This window comes from Hyla sarda, chromosome 13 (genome assembly GCF_029499605.1).
Source record: "Hyla sarda isolate aHylSar1 chromosome 13, aHylSar1.hap1, whole genome shotgun sequence".
NCBI lineage: Eukaryota > Metazoa > Chordata > Amphibia > Anura > Hylidae > Hyla > Hyla sarda.
In genome coordinates this window covers 48765161-48782884 of record NC_079201.1, presented here as the reverse complement: position 1 = coordinate 48782884, position 17724 = coordinate 48765161, and positions in this window count along the sequence as shown.

The following is a 17724-nucleotide window of genomic DNA, read 5'->3' as shown; positions in this document are numbered from 1 at the left end:
GTTGATGATGAAGCCCATCGCAATTGGGAGCTGGGTGCAGAAGGGGCTTCATCATAATCACGAGAAGAGGGTTGCAGGTTGCCCGTGAGGCAGCAGCTGAGCCAGCAAGGAGGTAGCATGGTTGGCACTCAGTATGGTGGCAGAAGTAGAAATTCTGGAGCCAAACGTGCCCGGGGTAGACCACCTGCTTTGCGGCCACCTACCTTCCCGGGAGGTAGTGGAACAGGGGTTCCTGGAACCGGCGACAGTAGCAGTCAATCAGTGCAGATTGTTGGTGGCAAAATCAGCTACTCAGCAGTGTGGCAGTTTTTCATCAAGCATCTGGAAGTGGTTAACCATAAAGCGGCCTGGGAGAACTGTGGCTCCGATGTAGTGGTCCAGCCTGCTGCATCACCCAGTGGCACGCGGCTCCGTCTTTCAGCCAGCCAAGGCTCCACCACCTCAGCCGAAGGGAGCTGTGTGTCATACCATCCTTCTGTTGCTCCAGATGCTCCTGCTCCTCCTACTTTTAGTCAATCATTCTGCCAACAATTCATCAGCGGGAAGAAGGTGGGCCAGTCCTTGTCCTGGGGAGGAAACTTTGCATGCACTTCAGCCACTCGTACACCGCAAAGCACACCCTCCTTGAGCTGCAGCGTCAGAACAGTATCCTCCAACATTGTCTGATTTGTGACGTTGCCACACATTGGAATTCAGCCCTCCATATGTTGGACCAACTATATGAACATAGAAAAGCTATCACCGATTTCTTGATGACCCCAGCAGATAGCAGTACTACCCTCTGTAACTTCAATGTCAATCAGTGGCAGCTCATATGGGACATCAGCCGTTTGCTCAGGCCCTTTGAGGAAGCCACATTATTAGTAAATCGCCAGGATTATGGGATTAACAACGTCATTACACTGCTTGATTTCCTACAACACGTGTTGGAAACGATCACTGGTCAGGGCAATAGAGACGTGGTGCCTACATCTCACGGCCACATGAGCCCTGTGGGGGCTGAACAATAAGAGAAGGAGGAGGAGGGGGAGGGGCACAGTGGACCACAGTTTAGGTTTCGCCAAATGGGTGTTTTTTTTAGTCATCTGACAGGAGAGGAAGAGCAGGAGCAGCCAGAGGAGCTAAAGGGTTATGAGGAAGGCGAGACAGAGGACCCAGACACACCGTGGCTGTATACAATGGAGATGGAGGCAGGGAGTCCCTCCAAGTCACTTGTACAAATGGCATGATGCATGCTCACTTGCTTGCATAGTGACCGCCAAATTGTCACCATTCAGCAGTGGGATGACTTTTGGCTCTCCACCATATTGGACCCTCGCTACCGCCACAAAGTAGGTGCCTTTTTTACACCCACTGAGAGGGAGGAGAAACTGACCTACTACAGAGACATCCTAAGTAGTCAGTTGGCCGATTCCTATCGGCATCATCGTCCATCCTCTCACATGTCTGACTCGGGGGGCCCTATGCCCTCACCTTCCACTGCCATGGCTGCTGGGGAGGGGTGGGGTGGCAGAAGCAGTACCAGCTCCATCAGCAGCAGCCTGAGTCTACAGTCGCTGATTAGTACCTTTCTTCATCCGCATAGTGAAGCAACTCATCAGCAGCAGGTGGACCTGGAGCAGGACCTGAACAAGCAGGTAGTTGCATACCTTGACATGCCCATGCCAACACACCTTGAAGATTCGCTGGACTTCTGTGCAGCCAAACTTGATTTGTGGCCGCAACTTGCAGAGTTTGCTGTGGAAAAGCTGTCCTGCCTGGCCAGTAATGTGCCATCAGAGCGGGTGTTAAGTGCGGCGGGGGCCATAGTCACCCCAAGGAGAACTTGTCTGTCAACGAAAAATGTGGAGAGACTGACCTTTGTGAAGATGAATCAGGCATGGATCAGCCAGCATTTCCACCCACCAATGCCTGATGCGTCAGAGTAGATTGACCATGGTGCCACACCAACACTTCACAAATATCGATAGTGTCAAACAGATTTAAGGTGCTACTCCCCAGTTACAAACATTCCTCTGCATCAGACCTTTTTTCACCTACCTTCATCACCGGGTACTGGTATTGCCACCCACCGCACCACTCTGTCACCGGGTCACTTTCAGTACTCCTGATGCTGCTGCCACCACCAGGCTGTATCATTCAGCCACTATATAATTTCCTCATGCTTTTGCCAACTCCAGGCTGTGCCATTCAGCCACTATATGGTCTCCTCATGCTTCAGACAACTCAAGGCTGTGCCATTAAGTACTATTCAGTCTCCTCATGCTTCAGCCAACACCAGGCTGTGCCATTCAGCCACTATATGGTCTCCTTATATGCTGCCAACTCCTGGCTGTTCCATTCAGTCACTATATTTTCTACTCATGCTGCCGCCAACTCCAGGCTGTGCTAGTCAGCCACTATATGGTTCAATGATGCTGCTGGGCCTGAGACATTACCATTAACTAATTTAAATTGAAGATTTATGGTAGCACTAGCTACCATAAATCTTCAGTTTAAATTTTAAAATTCATCTTTAAATCTTAGGGATTAAAGATGAATTTTAACATTTAAACTGAAGATTTATGGTCTCCTCATGCTGCTGCCACCTCTAGGCTTTGTCATTGTGCCACCATGTGACTTCTTGTTAGTTTGGGTTTTGTGGTCATACAGTATTAGTTCAAAGTAAACACCAGGACATTAAACTTGGGAATCTAATATACATCTTAAATTTAAATTTTAAAAAATGTATGTAATCTTTTCAAGACTGAGGCCCTATGGTTGTCGTCGTCATATATCCTGTGGAATTATCACAAGAATCCAATGAAACAGCTTGGAGCGATAGCAATGAACCATAAGTGATTAAATGAAACATTCGCACGTTCACAGTCATGGGGTTGCCTGTAATCTGCATGTCATACTGAATAACAGTATGCAAGTTAGAACAAACCAAAGTGTTCTACACCCCTATTGAGGCTCTCTGTAGGCCAGAAATAGCTGTTTTTAATACAGATTCACCGCGAATAAATTCGGACCGAACCACATTTTTTCGGAAAATTCTGTGAATCGGCCGAATCTAATTTTTCAAAAGTTCACTCATCTCTAATAATGATATTTAGACAAATAATTAGGTTGGGGAGAAGGAAAGGATGGGCTATGGGTTTAGTTCCACAGAGTACCCCTTTAATTCCAACCTTTTCTCTGTATTAGTCTATGCAGGCATGTAGAGACAAAAGGCTGGATCTGCTGGCTGTCCGGGGAGGAAATAGTGCTTTTGCTTGTTTTCCCGGCTGATAACTAGCAAATGCATGAGACCCGATGAGATTAAAACTTGCGACATGTGTGAGCAAGATATGAAATGTTCTTTCTTATGACAGTAACTCTTTAAAAAGATACAACGTATGAGATCCTCTAACCTGTGTGGCTGATGACACGGACCGTATCAGGGAGAGGAGTCTAACGTGCCACTGGTCTTCACCAGAGCCTGCCTGAAGGCAGGATCGGCTTGCTGTGGCAGGTGACACCCAGGTCGTCACCCCGACACGGCTCGACCACACAAGTAGTTGGGCAAGGCGAGGTACCAGAGGATAAGGTGGTAGGATAGTCAAACATAGCAGAAGATCAAGGCGGCAAAAGTGCAGAGTCAAATAGGAATTTCTTGATACACGGGTAAGGCAACTGGCAAAATGGAATGCTTAATCTCAGGCTAGGGGCATTGAAGATCCGGCAGGGAAGTGTGGGAGGTGCAGGGACTTATAATGTGGTGTCAGGTGCAAACACTAATTATGGGCGCACTGCCACTTTAAATTTCAGAGCTCCAGCGCTTGCGCGCCCTAGGAGACGGGGACGCGTGTGCCGGAGCTGAGACACAAAGGCAGCGGAGCAAGATGAGTGACGGGCTGGGGTTCGCAAGTGGGCGCGTCCCACGATGTGAATCCAAGCCCTGCTGGCAGACGGGGACTCAGGGACACTATGCTCACAGCCGGAGCTTGCGGCCGGAGCACAGATTGTAACAGTAACAGGTTCAGAAATTGTTTGAGAAGATCTTGGTCCAAGATATTGTCCTGTGGTTCCGAAGACCTCTCCTCTGTACCGAATCCTTCCCAATCCACAAGAAAGAAGCGTTTTCCTCTGACCAGCTTGGAATCAAGAATTTCCTTAACAGCAAAAACATCAGAGGTACCAGAGATGGAGAAAGGTGAGATGTCTTTTGAGAAAAGGGGTTGTGGATGACAGGCTTCAAGAGGGAGACATGAAAGGAATTCAGGATCTGGAGAGAGGAGGGCAGATGGAGGGAATAAGCCACGGGATTAAGTCATTTTTTGACTTTATAGGGACCCAAAAAGCGTGGACCCAGTTTATAAGAGGGTATCTTAAAGCGGATGTATTTGGAGGATAACCACACTTTGTCCCCAGGAGAGAACTCAGGTGTAGGGCATCTTTTCCTGTCCGCTTGCAGCTTCATATGGGTCGTGGCATGAAGAAGGGAGTGACGAGTCTTCTGCCAGATTGAGGCGAAATTCTGCGCCAGTTCGTCAGCCATATGTACTCCTGAGGAAGAGGAAGACAAGGAAAGAGGAGGACGAGGAGGAAGCCCATAGACCAAAAAGAAGGGTGAAGTCCCAGTGGATTCAGAATCCCTATGGTTGTAAGAAATGTCGGCCCTGGGTAGTAAATCGACCAAGTCGTTTTGGCGAGCAAAGACAAAATGGCGAAGCTAGTTCCCCAGGACCTGTTTCACCCTTTCGACCTGACCATTCAATTGAGGGTGGTAAGCTGAGGAGAAGTCCAATTTAACTTGAAGATAAGAGTGAAGGGCCCTCTAGAACTTGGAGACGAACTGGACTCCCCGATTGGAGACAATATGAGTAGGCAATCCATGGAGACGGAAGATATGACCAAGGAATAGCTTGGCAAGCTGCGGTGCAGATGGTAAACCTGGCAAGGGCACAAAATTAATCATTTTAGAAAATCCGTCCACAACAACCCAGATGACTGTATTGCCGCCAGAAGAAGGAAGGTCAGTAATAAAGTCCATTGCTATGTCGGTCCAGGTCAGCTCAGGAACTGGCAAAGGATGTAGTAGACCAGCAGGCTTGGCACGAGGAAACGAACTAAGTCAATGACATCTTGGCCACCAACACTGTGGGGAAATGAGTTGCAGGGACTTACGTATACCGGCATGACCGGCCAACAGAGAGGAATGACCCCATTTCAATATTCGGAGTCTTCGGTGGGAAGTAATGCAGGTCTTCCCAGGAGGCGGGTGCTGAAGACTTGCTAGTGCTGCGGAAATGAGACGATTAGGAGGTACAATATGTTGAGGGTGAGATTCTTGATCTTGTACTTCAGAGGATCTAGATCAGTGGTTCTTAACCTGGGTTCGATCGAACCCCAGGGGTCGGTGAGTCAGTCCCGGGAGTTCGGCGGGGGAAGTCGCAACAGGACAGGCAAACAAAGCAATTGCTTGGGGCCCCGAGCTGGCCCAGGGCCTCAAGCAGAGCCGGTATTTGCCCGTCCTGTAGCGACGGTCAATTCCCCCATCACTATTAACTCCCTGCGGCCCCGCGTTAAGTTTAAAAACGCAGGGCCGCCGGGACATAGCGGGCCGTGTCCTGTGCGTGCGCCCATGGAAACAAAGGCGCCGAGGACCGGAGGATAGAGAAGGAGGAAGACGAGCGCTGACCAGCTTGGTAAGTGACCAGCGGCAGGTCATATTCGGTTGAAGGCTGAATGTCTGTGGGGGAACATTTCCTACATCAGTGGTCTTTAACCTGTGGACCTCCAGATGTTGCAAAACTGCAACTCCCAGCATGCCCGGACAGCCGTTGGCTGTCCGGGCATGCTGAGAGTCGTAGTTTTGCAACGTCTGGAGGTCCACAGGTTGAAGACCACTGGCATACATAATGTGGGGGAACACTGCCTGCCTAATGTGGGGAATACTGCCTGCCTAATGTGGGGGGAACTCTGTCTACCTAATGTGGGGGAACACTGCCTGCCTTATGTGGGGGAACTCTGTCTGCCTAATGTGGGGGAACTGTCTGCCTAATGTGGGGGAACACTGCCTGCCTAATGTGGTGGAACACTGCCATTGTTGCGAAAATGACATGAGAGTGGCACTTGCCAAGGTAAAGCCGCACATTTCTGAACTGGTCTCTGATAGACAACAGCAGAAGTCACACTAATTTGCAGTAAATATTCATTATGTTTTAGTTTTTGTGTGAAAATCATGTTTTCATGGTTTTGTTCTTTGTTCTTAACCAGCCTAGCGGTATTCCCGAGCGTGACTCGGGGTTAATTTTCGCTGCTAGAAGCGGTAACCCCGAGTCACGCTCGGGATAGAATTGCAGAGTTGCTGTGCGGGCTGCACAGTATATCGCAAAAGCAATCAAATCGCGATTTTTGCTTTTTGCGATGTAGTGATGCAGCCCCCGGGAAAATATGTGATTATCTGCTTGGGTCGGCTCCCGTTGCGGGGGCCGGCCAGAGCAGGTAAAGACATATACTAAAAGTCAGTGTTTCTCAACCAGGGGGCCTCCAGATGTTGCAAAACTACAACTCTGGGAGCAGTAGTTTCACAACAGCTGGAGGCCCCCTGGTAGAAAACCCTGAACTAAGTGTAAAAGTAAGAAGGAAGAAAATAAAAAAACCTTTTGCTCACCTAGTCCCGGTCCCTGAAGATGTCGTTCCCCTCCGTGCGCTCTGTTCACTGCTCTATTCATCTTACAGGACCTTTCCCTTTTCAGCCAATCACAGGCCGCAGTGGTGTAAAGCCTGTGATTGGCTGAAGGGGAAAGGACTTGTTCTGCAGCAAATACACTAGGTTTGAAATCTGCCCGGCAAACCTAGTGTATTTGCTGCAGGACAAGAAGGTGACAAGGTGACAAGGGGGGAATGTAACAAGGGGGGGGGGGGAATGTGACAAGGGGGGGGGAATGTGACATAGGGGGGAATGTAACAAGGGGGGGGGAATGTGACAAGGGGGGGGGAATGTGACATAGGGGGGAATGTGACATAGGGGGGAATGTGACAGAGGGGAGAATGTGACAAGGGGGGGGGATGTGACAGGGGGGAGGAATGTGACAAAGGGGGGATGTGACAGGGGGGGAGTGGAATGTAACATGGAGGGGGGAGAAGGTAACAAGGGGGGGGAGAATGTAACAAGGGGGGAATGTGACAGGGGGGATGAATGTGACGGGGGGGGAGAGTGTAACAAGGGGGGAGAATGTGACAGGGGGGATGAATGTGACAGGGGGGGGGAGAATGCAACAAGGGGGGGGAATGTGACAGGGGGGGAATGTGATATGGGGGGGGGAAATGTGACAAGGGAGGGGGAATGTGACGGGGGGAGATGTGGAATTTCAATGCAAAAAATTGTACCGCTTTTGGTACAAATTTCCAGACGGAATCGTACCGCTAGGGAGGTTAATGGTTTTGTTCATTTTGTACACCTATGTATAAATATATACTTAAATATATACCCCATGTTTTGAATTTGAAAAAATCATATTTTATTTTTCCAATTAAGAGGGGCTCGGTGAATGCGCATATGAAACTGGTGGGGTTCAGTACCTCCAACAAGGTTAAGAACCACTGATTTAGATCTGGTCTTGACAACACAGGAGCAGAAGAGAAGGCGGATTTTAAAGGGGTATTCCAGGCAAAACCTTTTTTTATATATATCAACTGGCTCTGAAAAGTTAAGCAGATTTGTAAATTACTTCTATTAAAAAATCTTAATCCTTCCAATAGTTATTAGCTTCTGAAGTTTTCTGTCTAACTGCTCAATGATGATGTCACGTCCCGGGAGCTGTGCATGATGGGAGAATATCCCCATAGGAACTGCACAGCTCCCGGGACGTGAGTCATCAGAGAGCAGTTTGACAGAAAACAACAACTCAACTTCAGAAGATAATAACTATTGGAAGGATTAAGATTTTTTAATAGAAGTAATTTACAAATCTGTTTTACTTTCCGGACCCAGTTGATAGATATATATATATATATATATATATATATATATATATATATATAAAGTTTTGGCCTGGAATACCCCTTTAACTGTTTGAACGCTTCTTCAGCCTCAGGAGTCCAGTCCTTCAGATTAGCAGTTTTCTTGGTAAGAGAGACGATGGGGGCAACCAAGGTGGAATAGTGTGGAATAAATTACCGATAATAATTGGCAAAGCCGAGGAAGCGCTGAATTGCTTTTAAGCCAGAAGGTCGAGGCCAATCCAGTACAGCTGACAACTTGTTAGGATCCATTTGTAGACCTTGACTGGTAACAATATACCCCAGAAACGGAAGGCTGGTCTTTTCAAAAGTACACTTTTCAAGTTTTGCATAGAGATGATTGTCTCGGAGGCGCTATAAAACTTGGCGAAGGTGAGAACAATGAGTATAGAGATTGGGCAAGTAGACGAGAATGTCATCCAAAAAGACAACAACACAGGAGTATAGGAGGTTACGAAAAATGTCATTGACAAAATCCTAGAAGACTGCTGGAGCATTACAGAGTCCAAATGGCATCACCAGATACTCAAAATGTCCGTCACGAGTATTAAACACAGTCTTACACTCGTCCCCTTCTTGTATATGAATCAAATTATAGGCCCCACGAAGATCTAGTTTAGAGAAGATCCTGGCACCCCGCAGACGATCAAATAATTCAGAGATTAAAGGAAGTGGGTAGCGGTTCTTTATCGTAATTTTATTCAAGCCTCCATAGTCGATGCAAGGTGGCAGAGACCCGTCTTTCTTTTCTACGAAGAAGAACCCGGCTCCGGCAGGGGAAGAGGACTTCCTGATAAACCCCTTCTGAAGAATCTCCTGGATGTAATTAGACATAGCCTGAGTTTCAGGGACTGATAAAGTGTAGATTCTGCCCTGGGGAGGTATGGAGCCGGGCAGTAAGTCAATAGGACAATCATATTGACCATGAGATGGTAAGACTTCAGCTTGTTTTTCACTAAAGACATCAGCAAAGTCCTGTAGGAACGAAGGCAAACTGGGCAGAGGACAAGAAGATGGTTTCAACTTAATAAAGCGTATTTGAATACAGTGATTATTGCAATGCGGCCCCCAACGAAGAACTTCTCCTATTTTCCAATCCAGCTGCGGGGCATGGAGTTGCAAACATGGAAGGCCTAGCAGGAGAGGAGAAGTACAATGAGGGAGTACATAGAAAGACAAGTTCTCCTTACGCAAGGTTTCGACCTGCATAGACAACAGTTCAGAGCGGCACAGCACAGTACAGTACAGTCTTTCTCCATTGACCGTATAGATGTCCAAGGGCTTTAACAAGCGAGATACAGGAAGATGATACCTATGTATTAGGGAGGCATCAATTAAATTTCCTGCGGAACCAGAGTCCAAGAATGCAAGAATGCAAGAAGGGTAGAAAAAGCTGGACTGTTAAGTTCAAACGTGGAGAGGTGGTATTCACACCTAGGCAGGCCTCTCCCACAAACCCTAGGTGCGAACGTTTCCCTGACTGTGGACGTAGAGGACAATCTTTTAGGAAATGATCCGCACTGGCGCAGTAGAGGCACAGATTCTCAGTTAGTCAGTCAGGCAGGACCGATCCACTTGCATAGCCTCCATTGCGGGAGGCAACGTAGAAGGTTACGGTGATTGCTGGAAGACAAGTGCCAGGCAAAGAAAGCAGCGAGGTCATGCAGACTCCTTTTCTTGGAGAAGTTCCTCACGTCACTCAGAGAAACAAATATCAATCCGGGATGCCAACTGTATAAGATCATTTAAGGTAGAAGGCAATTCCCGGGCAGCAAGGGCATCCTTGATATGACTGGATAGTCCTTTCTTGAAGGTGGCGCAAAAGAGCTTCATTGTTCCATTGGGTACGTAGCTGAATGGCATACTCGCCCACAGAGGAGTTGCCCTGTGAAGGATTCAGTAACGCCATCTCAGCGGAGAAGTCTCTTCAAATTCACGCCGAAATTCCATCAGGAAAGCCTGGAGATTGGTTGTGAGAGCATCACTGCGATCCCAAAGCGGAGTTGCCCAGGCCAAAGCCCTTCCAGTTAGGAGACTGATGAGGAAGGCCACCTTTGCTCGTTCCGTAGGGAACTGTTCCGCAATGAGTTCGACGTGCATGGAGGACGAAACCCCGACAGGATAAGTGGCTCAACTGCTGCAACTGCTGGGCCAACTGCTGTGACTGGAGGGCCACGATAGAAGCGAGATCCTAGTTATCAGGCAGAGGAACCCCAATGGGATCCATGGCCGGATCTTGCTGTAACGGACCTGGATGTGGATCCTCTAACCTGTGTGCCTGGTCTGGATACACGGGTAAGGCAACAGGCAAAATTGAACGCTCAATCTCAGGCTAGGGACACTGAAGATCCGGCAGGGAAGTAAGGGAGGTGAAGGGACTTACAATGTAGTGTCAGGTGCAAACACTAATTATGGGTGCACTGGCCCTTTAAATTTCAGAGCTCTGGCATGAGCGTACCATAGGAGACGGGGACGCGCGCGCCGGAGCTGAGGCACAGAGGCAGCAGAGCGAGGTGAGTGAGGGGCTGGGATTCGCATGCGGGCGGGTCCCGCAATGCGAATCCCAGCCCCACCGGCAGACGGGGATCAAGGGACAATGCGCTCACGGCCAGAGCTTGCGGCCGGAGCACAGATTGTAACACCACATTTTCAGAAAAATGGGGCTTTTCTCATCACCAAATTTGAAAAGGGAGAAAAAATTGACTCTAAAGGAGACATTTACCATCTGTGGTGTTTAGATGTGACATGGCTCAAGCATTCTGCACAATTTTTAATGTCTAGCAGCAGGCCAGAGTCTACTCTGATCACCTTGTTATAAATTCCAGACAATTGTAAAGTGCATTGTTACGTTGCCATTTGGTGCACAAAATTGTGAGCATGCTAAACTTTCCATGGAGAGCGCTATGGGGAAAAAACTAACAAAATTGGAAAGATTATTTGCCCATTTTATGGAAAGTGACTATGGGAAGGAATTTTTGAAACTTGAGATGGTGTTGAAGCCCTAGGCCCAGGTTTGGAAACCGCATGTTACCAAACTCATAGAATTAAGTTGCAGTTCAATCTTGTAACCCCTTTAAGCTGTATTCAAACAAGGTGGTGAATTAGCAGTATCACCTATTTTCCAAACCGTTGTAAATCGGTTAACGGACTCAGCTTAACCCCTGAACCCCTTAAGGACCGGGGGGTTTTCCGTTTTTGCACTTTTGTTTTTTGCTCCTTGCCTTTAAAAAATCCTAGCTCTTTCAATTTTGCACCTAAAAATCCATATGATTGCTTATTTTTTGTGCCACCAATTCTAATTTGTAATGACGTCAGTCATTTTTCGTGACATATTCTACTTTATGTTAGTGGTAAAATTTTGTCGATACTTGCATCATTTCTTGGTGAAAATATTGCATTTTTTTTTTAACTTTGAAACTCTCTGCTTATAAGGAAAATGGACATCCAAAATAAATGTTATATTGATTCACATGTACAATATGTCTACTTTATGTTTGCATCATAAAGTTGACATGTTTTTACTTTTGGAAGACATCAAGGGCTTCAAAGTATAGCAGCAATTTTCAAATTGTTCACAAAAGTTTCAAAATCAGAATTTTTCAGGGACCAGTTCAGTTTTGAAGTGGATTTGAGGGACCTTCATATTAGAAATAGCCCATAAATTACCCCATTATAAAAACTGCACCCCTCAAAGTATTCAAAATGACATTCAGTAAGTGTGTTAACCTTTTAGGTGTTTCACAGGAATAGCAGCAAATTGAAGGAGAAAATTCAAAATCCTAATTTTTTACACACGCATGTTCTTTGGTGTAAAAGGAGAAAAATCTTCCTAAAAATTGTAACAATTTCTCTCGAGTAAGGAAATACCTCATATGTGTACGTCAAGTGTTCTGTGGGTGCACTAGAGGGCTCAGAAGGGAAGGAGCGACAATGGGATTTTGGAGAGTGAATTTTTCTGAAATGGTTTTTGGGGGGGCATGTCACATTTAGGAAGCCCCATGGTGCCAGAACAGCAAGAAAAACCCCACATGGCATACTATTTTGGAAACTACACCCCTCAAGGAACGTAACAAGGGGTACAGTAAGCCTTAACACACCACAGGTGTTTGACAACTTTTAGTTAAATTTGGATGTGTAAATAAAAAAAAAATGTTTCACTAAAATGCTGGTTTTCCCCCAAATTTTACATTTCTACAAGGGGTAATAGGAGAAAATGCCCCCCAAAATTTGTAACCCCATTTCTTCTGAGTATGGAAATACCCCATGTGTGGACGTCAAGTGCTTTGCTGGCGTACTACAATGCTCAGAAGAGAAGGAGCACCATTGAGATTATGGAGAGAGAATTTGGTTGGAATAGAAGTCAGGGGCCTTGTGCATTTACAAAGCCCCCCGTGGTGCCAGAACAGTGGACCCCCCCCCCACACACACACGTGACCCCCTTTGGAAACTACACCCCTCACGGAATTTAATAAGGGGTACAGTGAGTATTTACACCCCACTGGCATTTGACAGATCGTTGGAACAGTGGGCTGTGCAAATAAAAAATTTCATTTTTCATTTTCACGGATCACTGTTCCAAAAATCTGTCAGACACCTGTGGGGGGGGGGGGGGGTAAATGCTCACTGCACCCCTTATTACATTCCGTGAGGGGTGTTATTTACAAAATGGGGTCACATGTAGGTATTTACTTTTTTGCGTTTATGTCAGAACTGCTGTAAAATCAGCCCCCCCTGTGCAAATCACCAATTTAGGCCTCAAATGTACATGGTGCGCTCTCACTCCTGAGCCTTGTTATGCGCCCGCAGAGCATTTTACACTCACATATGGAGTATTTCCGTACTCAAGAGAAATTGCGTTACAAATTTTGGGGGTCTTTTTTTCCTTTTACGTCTTGTGAAAATAAAAAGTATGGGGCAACACCAGCATGTTAATGTGAAAAAAAAATATTTTTACACTAACTGGCTGATGTAGACCTCAACTTTTCCTTTTCATAAGGGGTAAAGGAGAATAAGTACCCCAAAATTTGTAGTTCAATTTCTACCAAGTATGGAGATACCCCATAGGTGGCCCTAAACTGTTTCCTTAAAATACGACAGGGCTCCGAAGTGAGAGAGCACCATGCGCATTTGAGGACTAAAATAGGGATTGCATAGGGGGGGACATAGGGGTATTCTACGCCAGTGATTCCCAAACAGGGTGCCTCCTGCTGTTGCTGAACTCCCAGCAACAGTCAGTGGCTGTCCGAAAATGCTGGGAGCTGTAGCTCCGTTTTGGAAACACTGCCGTACAATGTTTTTTTATTTTATTGTGGTGTGGGGGGGGGGGGGGGTGACAGTGTAGGGGGGGGGGTGTATATGTAGTGTTTTACCCTTTATTTTGTGGTAGTGTAGTGTAGTGTAGTGTAGTGTAGTGTAGTGTTTTTAGGGTACATACACACTGGCGCAGGTTTACAGTGAGTTTACCGCTAGGAGTTTGCTCTGCGGCAGAAAATTTGCTGCAGCCCAAACTTGAAGCAGGAAACTTTCTGTAAACCTACCTGTGTGAATGTACTCTGTACATTCACATGGGGGGGGGCAAACCTCCAGCTGTTGCAAAACTACTTTTGCAACAGTGGGGGGCACACTGGTTGGAAAACCTTCAGTTAGGTTCTGTTACCAAACTCAGTATTTTCCAACCAGGGTGCCTCCAGCTGTTGCAAAACTACAACTCCCAGCATGTACTGATCACCGAAGTGCATGCTGGGAGATGTAGTTATGCAACATCTGCAGGGCCACAGTTCAGAGACCACTGCAGCAACTCCTAGCATGGCCAGACAGCTGTTTGCTGTTTGGGCATGCTGGGATTTGCACTTTTGCAACATCTGCAGGGCCACAGTTCAGAGACCACTGCAGCGTGATCTCCAAACTGTGACCCTCCAGATGTTGCAAAACTACAAATCACAGCATGCCCAGACAGCAAACTGCTGTGTGGGCATGCTGGGAGTTGTAGTTTTGCAAGATCTGGAGGACTACAGTTTATAGATCACTGCAAAGTCATCTCCAAACTGCAGCCCTCTAAATTTTGCAAAACTACAAATCCCAGCAAGCCCAAACGGCTTTCTGGGCATGCTGGGAGTTGTAGTTTTGCAACATCTGGGGGGGGGGCTACGGTTTAGAGAGCACTGTATGTGGTCTCCAAAGTTTAGACCCCCCCAGTTGTTGCTAGGCAACTACTCACCGGCTTCGGTAGTCTTCATCAGGGAGCCACGAGGGAGCCGCACGTCATCGCCGCCCACCACAGCCGATCAGGTAAGGGACCTCCACCGCCGCCGGCGCCGGTCACGCTACAGTTCCCCCGTTCTGCCCGGAGTACCGTCGGTGGGCAGGACAGGGGAACTTAACTTTAACCCCCGCCCTGCTATTGGTCATCACGTCTTGACGACTAATAGCAGGGATAGGAGGGGTGGCACCCCTGACACCTAACTCCTATGCCTTCAGGGGGACCGGTGGTGTCTTGGACACCCCCGATCCCCATGATTTTCCGGGTCACCGGACTCCGGTATGACTCGGAGCCGCCTAAAATCGTTGGTCTGAGGAACCCACTGGGCATATGCACGGGATGCCTGCTGATAGATATCAGCAGTCATCCCGGTCCGGTCCCCAACCGGCTAGCGGCAGGGACCGGAATTCCCACGGGTGTATCCATACGCCCCACGTCCTTAAGGACTCAGGATGCAGGGCGTATGCATACGCCCTGCGTCCTGAAGAGGTTTAAGGGGTTATCCCACCATTAAGAACTTTTTCCCTTAACCTGTGGATAGAGGATAACCCCTTTGAAGTTAATTCTCAGACATACAGATCCTGTTCCCTCCCCCTCACAAATCCCAATGCACTGGGTTATTGTGTGGCTGAACAGGAGTAAAAAGAGGCATAACTTACTTAAAGGGGTACTCCGGGGGTTAATTTTTTTGACTATATGGCATCTTCTTTGTAAGTTTAGTTTTTTTGCAATATACATGTGTTATATGTTTTGGCAGCATATGTGTGTTTTTCTTACCTGTTTGTTGGGCGGGAAGTTCTGCAGTTCAGAGGGTTTTCTTTTACTGTTGTCCACAGTTCTGAGTCTGTTGTGGACAAGATGTCACAGCTTTTTTTTCTCTCTCTCTCTCTCTGTCTGCATGAGGAATAAGCCACGCCCCCTTATATCATCCAGCTGAGTACACAGCTCCTCCCCTCCCCTCCCCCATGCTCTGTATTCTAAGGCCGCAGGCCTGCACAGGAAAAGGACCTCACAGAGAAGATAAGTGTTATCTGAAGGGGAGGATGAGAAGGTGCAGGGGCTGGGGATGTATGGACTGCAGGGGAATAAATCTCATACTGGGAATGATCTCTATATGTGAAGGGGGAGGGGTAGACTCCTGAATGACACATGCTGGGAGTTGTAGTCCCTGTTGTGTGTGTGTGTATGCTAGTGTTTACAAACCAGTGTGCCTCCAGCTGTTGCAAAACTACAACTCCCAGCATGCCCTGACAGACTTTGGGCATGCTGGGAGTTGTAGATTTGCAACAGCTGGAGGTACAATGGTTGGGAAACACTGTTCTAGCCTATTCAGCATACACATCATGTTACACCAGTGTTTCCCAACCAGTGTGCCTCCAGCTGTTGCAAAACTACAACTCCTAGCATGGCCAAAGGCTGTCAGGGCATGCTGGAAGTTGTAGTTTTGCAACACCTGGAGGCACACTGGTGTATGCCCTACAGAGGTGTGGTGAACTACAACCCCCAGGAGACTACAGAGGCAGCATGTTGGTGTTATACCACAGACTGAAGACTCCTGAACGACACATGCTGGGAGTTGTAGTCCCTTTTGTGTGTGTATGCCAGTGTATCCCAACCAAGGCTGATTATATTAGTGTGCTGTGTATAAGGGGGCTGACCCGGGAAAATAGTAGGATGGGTAAAGGGCGGAACAAACAAACAAAAAAAAAGGAGCCACCCCATACCAGCAAGGCATGCTGGGATTTGTAGTTTTCAGCACAGCAAGATACAGGAAATAGAAGCAAAGATAGGAAAACAAAGTGGGGGATAAAAAAAGACAACAAAGAACGGAAATAGAGTAGGCTAAACAACAAGAATAGAAATGAAACAAAACAAATAGGGTAAGTCAAAAACGGAAAAACACGTTGACCACCGGAGTACCCCTTTAATTTCATCCCTTAGTTTTGAAGTTATGACCTCACATTGCTGTGATGAAAATTAGGATTGCTGCACAATGCAGCCTCCTCCTTTATGCCGTGCACTGCCCACCCATTATTTGAATATTTTGTTTTAATATGAATTCACGTGAGCGCTCTGCTATTGTGACAAGTCACTAGGATGTGATAGTGAATAATGATGAATATGCAAATAATGGGTGGGCATTGCAAGGCACAGAGAAGGGAGGTCGGAAAGCACGAGCGGCCTCCATTGTGCAGCAATTCTAATTTTCATCACAGCAAAAAGGGGGATTATAACTTCAAAACTACAGGTTTTAAAGGGGTACTCCGGTGAAAACCTTTTTTCTTTTAAATCAACTGGTGCCAGAAAGTTAAACTTATTTGTAAATTACTTCTATTAAAAAATCTTAATCTTTCCTGTACTTATTAGCTGCTGAATACTACAGAGGAAATTCTTTTCTTTTTGGAATTCTCTCTGATGACATCACGAGCACAGTTCTCTCTGCTGACATTATAATAATAATAACAACGCTTTATTTATTTATTGTTGTCCTTAGTGGGATTTGAACCCAAGTCCCCAGCACTGCAAGGTAGCAGTGCTAACCACTGACCCACCATGCTGCCCTTAGCATACATCTGCTATGCATGGTTGCTAAAATGGACAGAGATGTCAGCAGAGAGCACTGTGCTCGTGATGTCATCAGTGTTCCAAAAAGAAAGGAATTTCCTCTGTAGCATTCAGCAGCTAATAAGTACTGGAAGGATTAAGATTTTTTAATAGAAGTAATTTACAAATATGTTTAACTTTCTGCCACCAGTTGATTTAAAAGAAAAAAGGTTTTCACCGGAGTACCCCTCTAAGTAAGAGATATCTTTTGTTTTTCCTGTTCAACTGTACTATAACTCAGTGTATTGGATTTAGTGCAGGTGAAAAGGCTGCCAGTTTTCCTGTACACATTGCACAGTTAGGTACAGGTGATCAGAGTTGGCATGGCATTTGTGCAATTATGTGCGACTTTTCAAAAGTTGCAGCTGTTAAATCCATTGCCAAAAGATACACCAGGGAATCCACACCCATATTGTCCACTAAACACACTGGTCAAACAGCATATGCACCGGTGTAAAGTCACATGATAAATGAAGAAACACAGATTTATGTTGTAGATTGGCCATTTACCAGTGCATATGCATTAGTAAATGTTCCCCATGGTGTTAACAAAATTTAGTTCATAGAAAGCTTTAAACAGACCCAGATTTTAGTGTAGACAGTGGTGCAGACCACTTAAAGGGGTACTTTGGTGGAAAACTTTTTCTTTTAATGAACTGGTGTCAGAAAGTTAAACAGATTTGTAAATTACTTCTATTAAAAAAAAAATCTTAATTCTTTTGGTACTTTTTAGTAGCTGTATGCTACAGAGAAAATTCTTTACTTTTTGAATTTCTTTTTTGTGTTGTCCACAGTGCTCTCTGCTGACACTCTTATTATAAAATTAAAAAACCTTACAAAACACAAAAACAAGTTCAATTGACTGTAGC